Below are 17234 nucleotides of genomic sequence, written 5' to 3'. Positions count from 1 at the left end.
CAACTCAAACCATAATACTAACCCTAATGGCAACTCAAACCATAATGCTAACCCTAGCGTCTACTCTAACCCTAACGCTTACCCCGCTTACCCTAACAGCAACTCTAACCATAATGCTAACTGTAACCCTAATGGCTACTCTAACCGTAATGCTTGCCACGCTTACCCTGAAGGCAACTCTAGCCATAATTCTAAGCGAACCGTAATAGCTGCTCTAACCATACCGCTTACTACACTTACCCTAACAACAACTGTAATGCTAACCGTCACCCTAACTACTACTCTAGCCGTAACACGCTTATCACGCTTGCCCTGATGGCAACTCTAACCGTAATTCGAACCATAACCCTAATGGCTGCTCTAACGATAATGCTTACCACACTTACCCTATCGGCAACTCTAACTGTAATGCTAACCGCAACTCTAGCCGTAACGTTTACCCTAATGGCAACTTTAAACGTAATGCTTACCACATTTACTCTAACGGCAACTCTGACCGTAACGCTAACCTTAACTGCAACTCTGACCGTGACGCTAACCCTAATGGAAACTCTAACCACAATGCTAACCCTAATGGCAATTCTAACCATAACGCTAATCATAACGGCAGCTCACACCATAATGCTAATTCTAATGGCAATGCTAACCGTAACGCTAAGCCTAATGGCAATTCTAACCATAAAGCTGACACAATTTGCTATGATTATGTCATGGGGCAGGGCCACAATTATTGGCTTCACACCACCACTCCTTCCTTGACCTCCTCTCCCCCTTCCCCCATCCTCAATGGAATCGGTATGGGGTGTCAGCAGTCGGGATCCTGGCTGTTAGAACCCCGACACTGGCATCCCGACATGGCTATCATACCGACACTTGTTTGGTATGCTAACCCTCCCCCTCTATCTACCCTAACCCTCCCTCTTTGTCGCCAAACCCTAGCCTCCCCCTTAATGCCTAAACCTAATCCCTCCTCCTCGCACCCTAAACCTAACCCTCCCACCTTAGTGTCTAAGCCTAACCCTCCCCCTAGTGGCTAACCCCACACCCTAACCCACTTACCTTCCGTATCCCAGCGGTCGTGATGCGGCGCCAGGATTGTGATAGGCGTCGGGATTATGGCGCCGGTAATATCAGTGCTGGCAACGCAGCCGCCAGGATACTGCCTGTATCCCCTCCTCGAAATTGTGGGCGAGCTTCTGGCATAAAACCATGCTTTGCAACGGTTAATCATCACTGCATTCAAATTATTTTATGGTAGAACCATCACAACGCAAGAAACCCGTTTTGCGCATTGGGTGTATCATACTATCGGAAGACCATTGCTTCTATACCATTTGATGGTAGCTAACCTCAAAAAGACCCCATAGAATGGAGAAAACACTGCCATCACAAATATACCATCACCACCAGCTACTATCAGTGTCCATCCCTAGTAAGTGTGCCTGGGGCTGTAGTGGTGACTACAACTACTGATGAAGCAAAATAAATGTTTTGAGGAGCTGCCATGTGCTCAGGGCCGGTGCAAGGTTTCTTGGCACCCTAGGCATTTTTTCAGCCTTGCGGCCCTCCCACCCCCACCCTTGGATAGCTACACAAGCCCTTATACAGTGCCCCCAGCAGTGGTCCCCTCTATGCAGTGCCCCCAGTAGTGCCCCTTATACAGTGCTCCCAGTAGTGGTTTCCCTATGCAGTGCCCCTTATATAATGCCCCAGTAGTAGTCCCACTGATGCAGTGCCCCTTATATAGTGCCCCAGGTAGTGATCCCCCTATACAGTGCCCTTTATATAGTGCCCCCAGCACTAGTCCCCCCTGTGCAGTGCCCCTTATATAGTGCCCCCAGTACTAGTCCCCCCCCTTTGCAGTGCCCCTTATATAGTGCCCCCAGTACTAGTCCCCCCCTGTACAGTGCCCCTTATATAGTGCCCACAATACTAACCCCCCCAGTGCAGTGACCCCAGTAGTGGTTCCCCGATGCAGTGCTCCCAGTAGTAGTCCCCCCCAGCAGTGCCTCCAGTAGTCTCCCCCCAGTAGTGCCCCCAGTAGTAGTCCCCCACCTATGCAGTGCCCCCAGCAGTAATCCCCACCTTTGCAGTGCCCCCAGCAGTTGTTCCACCAGTGCAGTGCCCCCAGCAGTGCCCCAAGTAGTAGTCCCCCCCAGTAGTGCCCCCAGTGGTAGTCATGCCCGCAGTAGTAGCCTCCCCCAGCAGTGCCCACAGTAGCAATCATGCCCCCAGTAGTAGCTTACCGCAGCAGTGCCCCCAGTAGTAGTCGTACACCCGGTAGTAGCCTCCCCCAGCAGTTCCCCCAGTAGTAGCCTCCCCGAGCAGTGCGGTAGTGATACAGATCCACCGGCAGTGGGCGCAGCAGCCGATGAGAGACTGTCTGACTCTCATCGGCTGCTAAAACAAACACACAACTGCCGGTGCCGGCAGCTGCGTGTTTGTTCCTAGTAGTGTAGTGCAGGCTGCACTTATGTGCGGTCCACACTACACATCAAGCCAGTGGCGCCCTGCAGTGTCCGGCGCTCTAAGGCAGCTGCCTAAGTTTGTCTAGTGGTAGCGCCAGCCCTGCTGATGTGCTCTGTCCACAGAAACAACATAAATTTGTCTTATTTCAGTGTACCCCAAAGAGGGGGATGGGAGGTAGTGGATACTAATCACCCCAAGGGCATGTCTGTGTAGCTGTATAGGAGAAATGCCCCCCCATGGTTGCATGCATATAGTATTTTCATTTAGTGTTTTGAGAGGGGGCATGACCAGTGGGGTAACTAGGGCAGGGCGAGCGGGGTGCTTGCCCTGGGCGCCGTGGGACCAGCGGCGCGGGGGGGTGCCACCGGCCAGCCCTAGTTAGCCACCAGTGTAGCGCCGACCGCAATGAGGGCGGTCAGCGCTACACATTTACACAGGACCGGTGCTATGCTTCCAGCGCCGGTCCTGTGCTGCACACCTGAGCCCGTTCCCTCCCCCTGAGCGCTTGCCCAATAGCGCCAGGAGGCGGGCTCAGGCTGTGCATAACACACGCATCGCCGCCAGCGCTGGCGGCGATGCGTGTGTTAAACAGCAGCCAATGAGAGTCAGATAGACTCTCATTGACTGCTGCAGCACCCACTGCAAGAGCCGGACTTCCGTCCGGCTCCTGCAGTGGGTAATGGGACTGACGTTATGACGTCTGTCCCATTATGTTGAGTGCGCCAGCCCGGGAGGACTGGCGGGCCGCGGCGGCGTCGCGGACTGGAGGAGCAGCAGCAGCAGCGTGGATTCAGGTAAGTATGTTTTTATATATATATTTTTAAAAACCTGCCAGCACTACTGGGGGCACAACGGGGGTGGCTACCACTGGGGGCACCATTATTAGGAGGACCTCTACTGGGGGGGTATTACTGGGGGCACCATTATTGGGAGGACCGCTTCTGGGGGGGCTATTACTGGGGGCACCATTATTAGGAGGACCTCTACTGGGGGGGGGCTATTACTGGGGGCACCATTATTAGGAGGACTACTGGGGGGGGCACCATTATTGGGAGGACCTCTACTGGGGGGGCTATTACAGGGGGCATTTAATCGGGAGGGGGAACCTCAACTGGGGACCACTACTTGGGGGGGGGGGGACTACAACTGGGGGCATTATAAAAGGGGCCTACTACTAGGGGCACTGCACTGGGGGGACCACAACTGGGGGCAATAACAGGAAGGACCACTACAGGGACCACTGGATAGGGGGGGGGTCACTACTGGGAGCCTGCATCAGGGGGACCACTACTGGAGGCACTGCATGGGAGGGGGGGGGGGGGACTACTACTGGGGGCACTATATAAGGGGCTTACTGCTAGGGGCACTGCGGGGACCACTACAGGGGGCACTAGATAGGGGGGATCACTACTGGGTGCCTGCATAAGGGGGACCACTACTGGGAAACCTGCATGGGGGGGGGACTACTGCTGGGGGCACTATATAAAAGGCACTGCATAGGGGGGGGACTACTACTGGGGGCTCTATATAAAGGGCACTGCATAAGGGGATACCACTACTGGGTGCACTGCATTGTGGGGACTGCTACTGGGGGCACTGCATAAGGGGGAACACTACATAGGGCACTGCATTTGGGGGGACCACTACTGGGGGTACTGAGTAAGGGGAACTAATTGGGGGCTGTATAAGGGGAACCACTACTGGGGATACTGTATAAGGGGCACTACTATGGGCCTGCATAAGAGGGACCACAACTGTATACTGGGGGTACTGTATAAGGGGTACTACTGGGGTTAAGGTGCATATGGATAGGAATGTTCAGCGTGAAAATAAAGGGGTGTGTCATGTTGACACGCCCAATTTTTAAGTGACCACGCCCATTTCTTTCCGCGCGCGCCTTCGGCGCACGCACATATCGGGGTATTGGGGGGGGCTCCCTTTTCAAATTTTCCCTGGGCTCCAAATACCCTAGTTACGCCACTGGGCGTGACAAGACCTCACAGATTTGCCCATGCCCCCTGCATTAACCAGGCTCCTCCGTATCTCTTGTCGGCCCTGTCCACCATTGAAATACAGTAAACAAAAAAATCTATGGATTATTTGCTGTAATGTATTTACCTTAATAGAATGCTATGGAAACCTCAGCAGGACAGGTCAGCTGTTCTCCCTCCATATAGTAGTAATTTTAATTAGCTAAAGCAAGTATTTGAATGCTCTGCTTGTATAATAGCAGTTTCTGGCAGATGACATTGTGTTATGATTAGTCACATGTGGTGCACATATTTTGTTTACTTCTAACTCAGCGTACACTCTTCCCTCCATAGTGGATTACTTTAGCCCTGCAGGTGCTGCGGGGGATCCCTGCCAGCGAACAGGTAACACAAAACTCTCAGTGTCCCGACCTGAGCCACAATCTAGCTGGGTCGACCGCAAATACACGTGCCAACCTCTCTGCGCTCATTCCACGCCAAATCCCTGGAGCCGTTACAGACGATCTGGCAGGCAATTCATAACACAGAACAAGCCGTATCACAGTATGGAAAACATACCCCACTTACCCTCAGCAGCCGCTTGGTTTATTTCTTTTACAGGCCTCGTCTGATGAGGCTGCAGCGCTCCGCGTTAGGGCGTGCGTGACAGATCCTGCATTGTAACAACTGCCGAAATTATTTTATTTTTAACATTTTGATGTGGGGAGAAGGCCAGATGGGTTTGGAACCCGCTGCTGGGAGACACATTCCGTGTCCTGGAAGGTTTCAGATGTCGCTTTTGAAGTGGATGGGGGTCAAGTTTAAAATACTTTTAGTGGGTGTGAGTTTGACAGAACGTGTATTGTACTGCGAAGGCTGCTTTTTACATCTGATAGTAGGAGAGACAGCTGGCGTGCCGCTTCAGCTGCTGCGCCCATAAAAGCATCTTAAACCATCTCTCCACTGTCATTTGTACAAATGAATTTTCCGACCGAGCCGGTGTTAACAAATAGTAAATATCAGGGACAGATACGATGCAGCAAGTGTTGTGCTGAGCAGGGTTTCTTGTGTTAGAACGGCAGATTGGCTGGATGTTTGGAAGGCGTCCCAGCTGTACACGTGTACTGTTTATTTAGTCTGGCTAGGTTTGTGTGTTTGCGAAGGTTACGGACTAGTCCAGAGACGCTCTCTACAGCGTCTTCAGCCTCCAAGCCAATTTATTTGTAGCATTGCATTTGCAATCAATAAAAGATCGGAAAAAAAATTTAATAGTTGAAACTTTTTTTTTAACAAAGGGGACTGTACAGTATGTTTCAATTACATTTTCTGAGTACTGAAAAGCCTGAAGATTAGTTGCCTTATTTAAAAGAGTTGCCAGTTACTTTTTAAAAAAATCTATATGTAAAAGTTTCCCCTCTTTGATAGAAATATTGGGGCTGATATAGGTCCGGACGGTGTTGCGAGTGTTTTCGCAGTTTTCCTGATTATCGTAAAACTTTGCAACCGCATAGGAGCCTTTCTGTGCATCATGTGAGGAATGGGTCCAGCGATCTTGCTGTCAGATCCACCGAGCAACAGCATGATTGACACCCTGCGGCGTTTGGGGAGCAGAGCAAGGGCTCCGCTCCCCAAACATCGGGAGTGCCAAGGTCAGTCTGCGTCTGTGGATGCAGATTTCCTGGCCTTGTAGGCTGCCAGCCTGAGTAAGGTGAAGCTTACTTAGACTGGCCGCTGCTGCCGCCATCGCGGCTGTTGGTCGCGATGGTGAACATAAGCAGTGTCTAGGGACGTTACAGTAAGATCGCTGTCAGGAGGCATCTGCTGGATGGTACTGCCCAGCCGCTTCCATGAGGCTGTGCAATACCGTCCGGACCTGAATCAGGCCCATTGTATTTTGTATTTACGTATGCTTTGCAAGTCATTCTCCTGCCGACGATAAGCTTTGCCGGGTTTTGCCAGCGATTGATTCTGGAAGTCTGTTTGACAAGGATCTCAAGACGGCAGGGAAAAAAGAGCAATGGAAAGTAGCTAAGCTATTATTGCAGAGGCAGCTGAATTTCGCTCACTATTAATCTAACGGCTGCTCAGAATTCCTTTTAATAAAGGAAGCAGGAGCCACACAGCTGTTACCCATGGAGAAAGGAGTAACGTTCCTCCGCCTCTGATGTCAGATGTCCAGCATTGTGCGGATGAGGTCATGTGATGCGGAAATTTGATGCTCCAGACAAAAGAACGCTGGTTTATAACACAGCACTGCCTTTTACCTACTGAATACAATCTGGGTCATTATGGCTGACCCCTGGGGCACCCTCATGTGCTGCAATACCCCTGTCTCTTATCTAGAGGGCAGTTGGGGGTGGCATCGTTTTCTTCTTGGAGCAGGAGTGCGGTTTTGGGCTGTCACATCATAGTGCAGCGCCAAACTCCCCGCCGTTTACCGAAATGAAAGAGCAGCAGTCGACTGTTGGGTTAATAAGAACACTGAATGAGTGACATTATTTCATCCGCCTGCTTGTATTAGCGGTCAAAATGGGAGCAAATTCAGAAGACAAAAAGAAGGAAAAGGAGAAGAGTCCCCAGTGGGAAGGTGAAACAAGGAGACACCAGAAGATGCTCCCCCGTGGTGTGGGGGGTAGGGCGCCATTTAGCCCCGTCCTCTACCCTCAGACTCGTGATTCATGTTTTATCTCCCCCATTCTGCCTTTTACACTAGGAAGTGGGCAGGATGCAGGAGATCCGACTTCTCTTCCGGGGATGCGAGAGGCTACCTGGAAAATCGGAAACCCCCTGCAACTTCCGGGACAGTAGGTAAGTCATACATAACGACTTTCTGGCTGCCCCTTCCGGGAGGTGGCAGCTTCAGGTGGGTATGGCAGTGGCAATGGTGGGTGACGCAGGGGTGGCGATGCAATTGCGTCATCGCAGCCCCACCACCGCTATACAGTGCAGAGTTTTCCTGCATCATATAGCAGGGGGCGGGGCTACTATGACGAGATTCAGCTGGAATTTGTGACATTGGCCCCCCAAACGGAGTCTCCTTAAAGTTTTGCAACTGAGCTACATTGTGCTTACTCCTGGAAGAGCAATCAGCTGATTTATAATCATAAACTCTACGTATAGACTCTTTCAAGATCCTATATGCATATTTATTTGTGTTTTATTTTCATATACTTGATTGTATTTTAATCTTATTTTTATATATCTGCATTTTATTTCTTTACATTTTTCTTTGTATAATTATTAATACTCGCCAACTTATGTATTATTAAACTCATACAATTAAGCCATTTATTTTCATAAACTCCATTTCTATTTATAGAATATACTAGATGTGCGCCCGTTAAGACCCAAAACCCATAACCCACGTTGCTACTGTTAGTGATCAGGAAAGGGATCACTGTGGTCTGTGGCAGCCTCTTTATTTTCTCTTATTCCCCCTCCCTTAGCTTTGGAAATAGCGCAGAACACATCTCCTATACTTAAAATCTAGGCCCCCCCAAACCGCCCACTTTCACTTGTTAAGCGGGTGGCTTCAGGGAGGGTGGGAGGAATTTTACTGTGATGGCGGCTGCACCAGGAAACTTGCCCTTGCGTGCAGGTGGCCAGGAGCACCACCACCCAATTTTCAGCAGCCTCCGGCCATTGCGGGAGTGTTGGCAAGTATGATGTAAGTATGGTGCAGTGGCGTCACAAGCGGGTGCGGGGGGTGCGGCCCGCACCCGGGTGTCACCTGCCGAGGGGTGACACCAAGGTGCAGGATCCCCCTCAGTGACAGGAGCCGGGTGCTGCACTATAGGATTAAGTGCAGCACTCGGCTCCTGTCAGTGAGGGAGCCGGCACTGCCCATGCCCGCACCTCCTGCACCCCCCGCCGGCACCACCCCATTGATACCTAATGTATCATACATTTAGTTAACCACGGGCCGGGTTCGTGCCGCGAGGCCATGCCCCTCCCGAAGGCCCGACATGCGAGGCCACGCCCCTGACACACCCCCTCCCGAAGGCCCGACATGCGAGGCCACGCCCCTGACACACCCCCTCCCGAAGATCACGCCCCCATTTCGGCAGGTGCTGCGCGCATGGCATCCCTCCCCGCACCGGGTGTCACCGTGGGGAGGGACGCCACTGGTATGGTGCAAACCCACTGTGTCACCTGTGATACATTGGCCTAGAATGCAGTCCCCATTAGCTTACCTAATGCAGGCCAATGGGGTCTATTTAATAAACCTTGGATAATAAGGTGAATGGAGATAAAGTACCAGCCAATCAGCTCCTAACTGCCATGTCACAGGCTATGTTTGAAAAATGACAGGAGCTGGTTGATTTGTACTTTGGAGTCAATGTCTTGGATGAAGAGAAAGTGAACTAGATAAAGTACCAACCCATTATCTCCTAACTATCATTTTTCAAACACAGCCTGTGACATGGCAGTTAGGAGCTGGTTGGCTTGTACTTTATCTGCATCCACTTTATCTCCATCCAAGACTTAGTAAATAGACCCCTCTCTCTGACATCTCCTACCGTAGGCTTTTCTTAAATAGGCATTGTACTTAAATCTAGTGGAAACTGTGCTTTCTGCCTGATTTCCAGCTTAATAAACAGACCCCTAATAAAACAGCAGCATAATGGGCACCTCTGACTTATGTTGAAAATATTAAAAGACATTTAAATGTCCCATCCTCTCTTTTTTGTCACTAAGGGTTAATGTTTTTACTGAGCGCAGGAACAGTCTTAGCAAAAAAAAAAAGTTTACAGTAAGTTGTGGCTGGATGGCAATATTTTTGCACTGAAATGGGAAGTGATGGAGATGTTACATCTCAGTGTATTATTTTTTATATTTATAAATTTAAAACTGGTCTCATTTCAAAGTTTTTTAGTTTTACTGTTCTCCAGTGCAGCAAGAAATATTGGGCCTGATTCAGACCCACTCGCGAGCGGCTGTCCGCTCGCAAGTGGGTCGATGTTCTGCACTGAGCATGCGCACGACGGAGGGAGCTCCGTCGTGCGCATGCGCCAGACGCGACGAGCGAAGGAAAGTCCTTCGCTCGTTGTGTCTGATCAAAGGGGGCGTGCTGTCGATGTTGATTGACAGCACGCCCCCTTTGGTGGGCGTGCCGGGGGCGTGCCTCCCTGACGGGGGCGTTCCCACGGGAACGCCTCCCGTCAGAAGCCGGCCCACTGACATCACTAGTGATGTCAGTGGGAGTGATTTTGGCTCTGATAGAGCCAAAATCACTCCGGGGCTTGCGGTTGAAAACCTCAACCGCAGGCTCCGGCTCGCAGTTTCGATGGTCACGACCATCGCGGCCATCAAACTGCACGCTCTTATAGGCTGTGGGTGGTGACCCACAGCTATACGAGCGTCCAGGAGGACGCTCCATTTTTATGGAGGGCGGCCCTCATTCAGAGCGTGCGCTCTGCTCAGAGCGTACGGCTCTGAATGAGGGCCATTGTCTGTTACTATTGTGTGGGTCAGGGATGGTGTAGAGTGGCATGTAAAAGATGCCTGTTAGCATATGTCTAAATTGAGTCTATACACTAAGGGGCCTATTTATCATAGAGGATCAAGTATCTAATTCGATGCAAGTTGTGGTGATGGATACATACACAATGACGGAGCAATTCCGTAGTGCTCCGCAAAGCAGCTGTCCCCACGATCCGCTAACACTGTAGCAGTGTAAAGCTGGGTACACAATGAACAGATATATCTGCAGATGATGGTCGTTCATACACACTGACCAACCATCATCTGCCTCTGGCTGCGGGTCCCGGCCCCTCCCTCCCCGAGGCCTCTGCTGCAAGTGTACGGGCGGTCGGTAGGCCGACTGGCACCCAATATATTGGGCGATCAATTGATCGGCCAATATATCTGTCAGTGTGTACCCAGCTTTACTTACCCTTCTGCGCATGCGTGACCTAAGGTGAGTAGGCATCTCTGCAATGTTTTATGCATTGTGTGACTGGCTGCACCGGATCTACCACTGGAGAGGCCTGGAGGAAGTAACTTATCTAAAAGAAGTTGCTGTACCTTGCCTAGGAGGAGTCACCGATGGAACTGTTGCCAGGGAGGTAGGCCACTTGGGGGCAATCTGCTGACTTCATAACCCAGAGTTTTAAGTTCATCCAGTAGGGGGCAAAATCAAGCTCACCAGCAGCAGTTTCATTTTAGTTCCTTGAAGGGTCAGTGGTGACTCATACTCCGCGGCACACGCCACATCCTCCTGCTAATATTAGCAATCACAAGGGTAGCAAATTTAGAAGACACAAAGACAGAAAAGGAGAAGAGGGCCAAATTCAGATCTGCTCGCAAGCGGGTCGATGGTGCCCTGGTGCGCATGCGCACGATGGAGGGAGCTCCGTCGTGCGCATGCGTGAGACCCGCATAGCGACAGCCAAGCTGTCGCTATGGGTCTCGCACCAAAGGGTGCGTGCTGTCGATGGTGAGTGACAGCACGCCCCCTTTGGTGGGCGTGCCGGGGGCGTTGTTGCCCAGACGGAGGTGTTCCCATGGGAACGCCTACCGTCTGGGGCCGGCCCCACTGATATCACTAGTGATGTCAGTGGGAGTGTTTTTGGCTCTGATAGAGCCAAAAGCACTCCTGGGATTGTGGCAGCGAGACCCTACCGCAGGGTCTCGTCGCAAGCCCGATGGTCGCGACCATCTTTTTGGCCGCTCGCATAAGCTGTGGGTGGTCACCCACAGCTATGTGAGCGGCCAGGAGGCCGCTCCATTTTTAGGTAGGAGGGCCCTGATTCAGAGCGAGCGCTCTGGTCAGAGCGTCCGGCTCTGAATCAGGCCCAGAGTCCCCAGTGGGAAGGTGAAACAAGAAGAAGCCTGAAAGATGCTCCAACGTGGTACCAGCATTTTGTGACGCTAACATGCTCCAGTCTGGAACATGTGTAAGTGGCACAAAATGCTGGTAACACGAGGGAGCGACAATGCCACCACTTGGCCACCCTACAACTCCCACCCATAGTTAAGGCCCTGCTGATATAAAGTTTAGATAAGTCTCCCTGAGACCCAGCTATACAGGTTCCCTTAGTCAGGCACCTAGTAAAGGTAGTCTAGGATCATTGTACTGTTGGACCTGTAATTGCTGCTGCATTGTACTGTGCCTATGATATTGCAGCTACATAGAGCATTACACAATAACTGCTGGTAGTTTTATTGCATGCTTCAAATGGCCATATAGATTGTTGTTAGGATCAGAGCATGGGTTGCTACTGTTAGCATGGTGAGAACAGATAGTAGTATCAGAGAAGTATGGTGACATCTAATAGTAGTATCAGAGAAGTATGGTGACATCAGATAGTAATAGCAGTGTAGTGTGGTGACAGGAAATAGTAGTAGCAGAGTAGAATGGTGACAGCAGATAGTAGTATCAGAGAAGTATGGTGACATCAGATAATAATAGCAGTGTAGTGTGGTGACAGGAAATAGTAGTAGCAGAGTAGAATGGTGACAGCAGATAGTAGTATCAGAGAAGTATGGTGACATCAGATAGTAATAGCAGTGTAGTGTGGTGACAGCACATAGTTGTATTGTAGTGTGGTGAGAACAGATGGCAGTAGCAGAGTAATATGGTGACAGGAGATAGTAGTACCACAGTAGTACGGAGACAGCAGATAGTAGTAGTAGTAGAGTAGTATTGTAACAGCAGATAGTAGCAGAGTAGTAGGGTGACAGCAGGTAGTAGTAGTAGTAGAGTAGTATTGTGACAGCAGATAGTAACAGAGTAGTATGGTGACAGCAGCTAGCAATAACAGACTAGTAAGGTGACAGCAGATAGTAGTAGCAGAGTTGTATGGTGACAGCAGATAGTAATAGCAGAGTAGTATGGTGATAGCAGAAAGTATTAACAGAGTAGTATGGTGACAGCAGCTAGCAGTAGCAGAGTAGTAGGGTGACAGCAGATAGTAGTAACAGAGTAGTAGGGTGATAGCAGATAGTAGTAGCAGAGTAGTGTGGTGACAGCAGATAGTAATAGCAGAGTAGTGTGGTGACAGCAGATAGTAATAGCAGAGTAGTAGGGTGGCAGCAGATAGTAGTAACAGAGTAGTAGGGTAACAGCAGATAGTAGTAGCAGAGTAGTAGGGTGGCAGCAGATAGTAGTAACAGAGTAGTATTGTGACAGTAGATAGTAGTAGCAGAGCAATATGGTGGCAGCATATAGTAGTAGTAGAGTAGTATGATGACAGCAGATAGCAGTGTAGTACGGTGACAGCAGATAGTAGTTTCAGAGTAGTAGGGTGGCAGCAGATAGTAGTATCAGAGTAGTAGGGTGGCAGCAGATAGTAGTAGCAGAGTAGTAGGGTGACAGCAGATAGTAGTAGTAATAGAGTAGTATGGTGACAGCAGATAGTAGCAGTACAATAATAGGGTGGCAGCAGATAGTAGTATCAGAGTAGTAGGGTGGCAGCAGATACTAGTAGCAGAGTAGTAGGGTGGCAGCAGATAGTAGTAGTAATAGAGTAGTATGGTGACAGCAGATAGTAGCAGCACAGTAATAGGGTGGCAGCAGATAGTAGTAGTAGGGTGGCAGCAAATAGTAGTAACAGAGTAGAATTGTGACAACAGATAGTAGCAGAGTAGTATTGTGACAGCAGATAGTAGTAGCAGAGTAGTATGGTAACAGCATATAACAGAGTAATATGGCAACAGCAGTAGCAGAGTAGTAGGGTGACAGCAGATAGTAGTAGTATTTGAGTAGTATGGTAACATCAGATAGTAGTAGCAGCATAGTATGGTGAGAATAGATTGCAGTGGCAGAGTAGTATGGTGAGAGCAGATAGTAACAGAGTAATATGGCGACAGAAGTAGCAGAGTGACAGCAGATAGTAGTAATAGCAGAGTAGTATGGTAACATCAGATAGTAGTAGCAGCATAGTATGGTGAGAAAAGATGGTAGTACCACAGTAGAAAGGATGACAGCAGATAGTAGTATCAGAGTAGTATTGTGACAGCAGATAGTAGTAGCAAAGTAGTATGGTTATAGAAGATAGTAGTAGGAGAGTAGTAGGGTGATAGCAGTAGCTGAGGTAGTATGGTGACAGCAGCTAGCAGTAGCAGAGTAGTAGGGTGACAGCAGATAGTAGTAACAGAGTAGTAGGGTGATAGCAGTAGCAGAGTAGTGTGGTGACAGCAGATAGTAATAGCAGAGTAGTAGGGTGGCAGCAGATAGTAACAGAGTAGTAGGGTAACAGCAGATAGTAGTAGCAGAGTAGTAGGGTGGCAGCAGATAGTAACAGAGTAGTAGGGTAACAGCAGATAGTAGTAACAGAGTAGTATTGTGACAGTAGATAGTAGTAGCAGAGCAATATGGTGAAAGTATAGTAGTAGTAGTGTAGTACGGTGACAGCAGATAGTAGTTTCAGAGTAGTAGGGTGTCAGCAGATAGTAGTAACAGAGTAGTATTGTGACAGCAGATAGTAGCAGAGTTGTACGGTGACAGCAGATAGTAGTAGCAGAGGAGTATTGTAACAGCAGATAGTATTAGCAGAGTAGTAAGGTGACAGCAGATAGTAGTAGTATTTGAGTAGTATGGTAACATCAGATAGTAGTAACAGCATAGTATGGTGAGAATAGATGGCAGTAGCAGAGTAGTATGGTGAGAGCAGATAGTAGTACCACAGTAGAAAGGATGACAGCAGATAGTAGTATCAGAGTAGTATTGTGACAGCAGATAGTAGTAGCAAAGTAGTATGGTTATAGAAGAAAGCAGATAGTAGTAGCAGAGTAGTAGGGTGACAGCAGATAGTAGAAGTATGGTGACAGCAAATAGTAGTAGCACAGTAAGAGGGTGGCAGCAGATAGTAGTAACAGAGTAGTATTGTGACAGCAGATAGAAGTACCAGAGACGTACGGTGACAGCAGATAGTAGTAGCAGAGTAGTATGGTGAAAGGAGATAGTAGTAGCAGAGTAGTATTGTGACAGCAGAAAGTAGTAGCAGAGTAGTACGGTGACAGCAGTTAGTAGTACCAGAGAAGTACGGTGACAGCAGATAGTAAAAGCATAGTGGTAGGGTGACAGCAGATAGCAGTAGCAGAATAGTAGGGTGACAGCAAATAGTAGTACCAGAGTAGTAGGGTGGAAGCAGATAGTAGTAGCAGAGTAGTATGGTGACAGCAGATTGCAATAGCAGAGTAGTAGGGTGACAGCAGATAGTAGTAGCAGAGTAACAGGATGGAATCAGATAGTAGTAGCAGAGTAGTATTGTGACAGCAGATAGTAGCAGAGTAGTATTGTGACAGCAGATAGTAGTAGCATAGTGGCAGGGTGGTAGCAGATAGTAGTAGCAGAGTAGTAGGGTGACAGCAGATAGTAGTAGCAGAGTAGTAGGGTGATAACAGATAGTAGTAGCAGAGTAGTATGGTGACAGCAGATCACAATAGCACAGTAGTAGGGTGACAGCAGATAGTAGCAGAGTAGTAGGGTAACAGCAGATAGTAGTAGGAGAGTAGTAGGGTAACAGAAGATAGTAGTAGCAGAGTAGTAGGGTGACAGCAGATAGTAGTAGCATAGTGGTAGTGTGGCAGCAGATAGTCTTAGCAGAGTAGTAGGGTGACAGCAGATAGTAGTAGCAGAGTAGTAGGGTGACAGCAGATAGTTGTAGTAGAGTAATATTGTGACAGCAGATAGTAGTAGCAGAGTAATATTGTGACAGCAGATAGTAGTAGCAGAGTTGTAGGGTGACAGCAGATAGTTGTAGTAGAGTAATATTGTGACAGCAGATAGTAGTAGCAGAGTAATATGGTGGCAACATGTAGTAGTAGGGTGACAGGAGATAGTAGTAGCAGAGTAATATTGTGACTGCAGATAGTAGTAGCAGAGTAGTAACGTGGCAGCAGACAGTAGTAGCAGAGCAATATTGTGACAGCAGATAGTAGTAGCAGAGTAATATGGTGGCAACATGTAGTAGTAGTAGGGTGACAGCAGTGTAGTACGGTGACAACAGATAGTAGTATCAGAGTAGTAGGGTGGTAGCAGATATTTGTAGCAGAGTATAAGGGTGACAGCAGATAGTAGTAGCAGAGTAATATTGTGACAGCAGATAGTAGTAGCAGAGTAATACGGTGGCAGCAGATAGTAGTAATAGAGTAGTTAGGGTGACTGGAGATAGTAGTAGCAGAGCAATATTGTGACAGCAGATATTAGTAGCAGAGTAGTAGCATGGCAGCAGACAGTAGAAGCAGAGCAATATTGTGACAGCAGATAGTAGTAGCAGAGTAATATGGTGGCAACATATAGTAGTAGTAGGGTGACAGCAGACAGCAGTGTAGTACGGTGACAGCAGATAGTAGTAGCCGAGTAGAAGGGTGACAGCAGATAGTAGTAGCAGAGTAGTAGGGTGACAGCAGATAGTAGCAGAGTAATATTGTGACAGCAGATAGTAGTAGCAGAGTAATATGGTGGCAGCCTATAGTAGTAGTAGGGTGACAGCAGATAGTAGTGGAGTACGGTGACAGCAGATAGTAGTAGCAGAGTAGTAGGGTGGCAGCATATAGTAGTAGCAGAGTAGTAGGGTGACAGCAGATAGTAGTAGTAGGGTGACAGCAGACAGTAGTAGCAGAGTAATATTGTGACAGCAGATAGTAGCAGAGTAATATGGTGGCAGCATATAGTAGTAGTAGGGTGACAGCAGATAGTAGTGTAGTACGGTGACAGCAGCTAGCAGTAGCAGAGTAGTGTGGTGACAGCAGATAGTAGTAGCAGAGTAGCATGGTGACAGCAGATAGTAATAGCAGAGTAGTAGGGTGGCAGCAGATAGTAGTAGCAGAGGAGTAGGGTGACAGCAGATAGTAGTAGCAGAATAGTAGGGTGGCAGCAGATAGTAGTAACAGAGTAGTAGGGTAACAGCAGATAGTAGTAGCAGAGTAGTAGGGTGGCAGCAGATAGAAGTAACAGAGTAGTATTGTGACAGCAGATAGTAGTAGAGTATTACGGTGACAGCAGATAGTAGTAGCAGAGTAGTACGCTGACAGCAGATAGTAGTAGCAGAGTAGTATTGTAACAGCAGGTAGTAGTGGCAGAGTAGTATGGTGACAGATAGTAGTGACAGAGTGGTATGGTGACAGCAGATAACAGTAGCAGAGTAGTAGGGTGGCAGCCGATAGTAGTAGCAGACTAGTAGGATGACAGCAGATAGTAGTAGTAGGGTGACAGCAGACAGTAGTAGCAGAGTAATATTGTGACAGCAGAGAGAAGTAGCAGAGTAATATGGTGGCAGCATATAGTAGTAGTAGGGTGACAGCAGATAGCAGTGTAGTACGGTGACAGCAGATAGTAGTAGCAGAGTAGTACGGTGACAGCAGATAGTAGTAGCAGAGTAGTATTGTAACAGCAGGTAGTAGTGGCAGAGTAGTATGGTGACAGTAGATAGTAGTAACAGAGTTGTATGGTGACAGCAGATAACAGTAGCAGAGTAGTCGGGTGGCAGCCGATAGTAGTAGCAGACTATTAGGATGACAGCAGATAGTAGTAGTAGGATGACTGCAGACAGTAGTAGCAGAGTAATATTGTGACCGCAGATAGTAGTAGCAGAGTAGTGTGGTGACAGTAGATAGTAGTAGCAGAGTAGTATGGTGACAGCAGATAGTAATAGCAGAGTTGTAGGGTGGCAGCAGATAGTAGTAGCAGAGTAGTAGGGTGACAGCAGATAGTAGCAGAGTAATATTGTGACAGCAGATAGTAGTAGCAGAGTAATATTGTGACAGCAGATAGTAGTAGCAGAGTAATATGGTGGCAGCATACAGTAGTGGTAGGGTGACAGCAGATAGCAGTAGCAGAGTAGTGTG

General features: G+C 48.6%; 1 long non-coding RNA gene across 3 annotated transcripts in view; it reads left to right on the top strand.

Moving 5' to 3' along the window:
• Positions 1 to 4794: 4794 nt before the first annotated feature.
• Positions 4795 to 17234, top strand: part of LOC148509489 (uncharacterized) — a 46671-nt gene continuing 34231 nt past the window's right edge. For all 3 annotated transcript variants that reach the window (XR_015869427.1, XR_015869428.1, XR_015869426.1), the window contains exon 1: positions 4795 to 4844. This is a non-coding gene — a long non-coding RNA (uncharacterized LOC148509489). The remainder of the gene's footprint in view (positions 4845 to 17234) is intronic.

The sequence above is a fragment of the Taudactylus pleione genome, unplaced genomic scaffold (assembly GCF_031769625.1).
Source record: "Taudactylus pleione unplaced genomic scaffold, aTauple2 ptg000324l, whole genome shotgun sequence".
NCBI lineage: Eukaryota > Metazoa > Chordata > Amphibia > Anura > Myobatrachidae > Taudactylus > Taudactylus pleione.
The sequence above is the reverse complement of the archived record's forward strand: the minus strand, read 5'-3'. Positions and strand labels throughout refer to the sequence as shown.